This window comes from Psammomys obesus, unplaced genomic scaffold (genome assembly GCF_907164565.1).
Source record: "Psammomys obesus unplaced genomic scaffold, mPsaObe1.curated_primary_1811, whole genome shotgun sequence".
Lineage (NCBI taxonomy): Eukaryota > Metazoa > Chordata > Mammalia > Rodentia > Muridae > Psammomys > Psammomys obesus.
The window spans coordinates 13,143,043-13,143,275 of record NW_026596234.1 but is presented as its reverse complement, the minus strand read 5'-3'; the positions used below and the strand labels follow the sequence as shown (position 1 = coordinate 13,143,275).

Below are 233 nucleotides of genomic sequence, written 5' to 3'. Positions count from 1 at the left end.
AGGAAGGAAGGAAGGAAGGAAGGAAGGAAGGAAGGAAGGAAGGAAGGGGGAGGGAAAAGAAGAGAGAGAGGAAGGAAGGAAGGAAGGAAGGAAGGAAGGAAGGAAGGAAGGGAAAAAGAAAAAAATAAGAGAAAGAGAAGAAGGAAGGAAGGAAAGAAAGAGAAAAGGAAGGAGGGAGAGAGAAAGAGAAAGAAAGAAAGAAAGAAAGAAAGAAAGAAAGAAAGAAAGAAAGA

At 41.2% G+C, this 233-nt stretch overlaps 1 protein-coding gene across 1 annotated transcript in view; it reads left to right on the top strand.

The window, feature by feature from the left end:
• Positions 1 to 233, top strand: part of Dnttip1 (deoxynucleotidyltransferase terminal interacting protein 1) — a 25,043-nt gene that overhangs the window by 22,455 nt on the left and 2,355 nt on the right. The window lies entirely within an intron of this gene.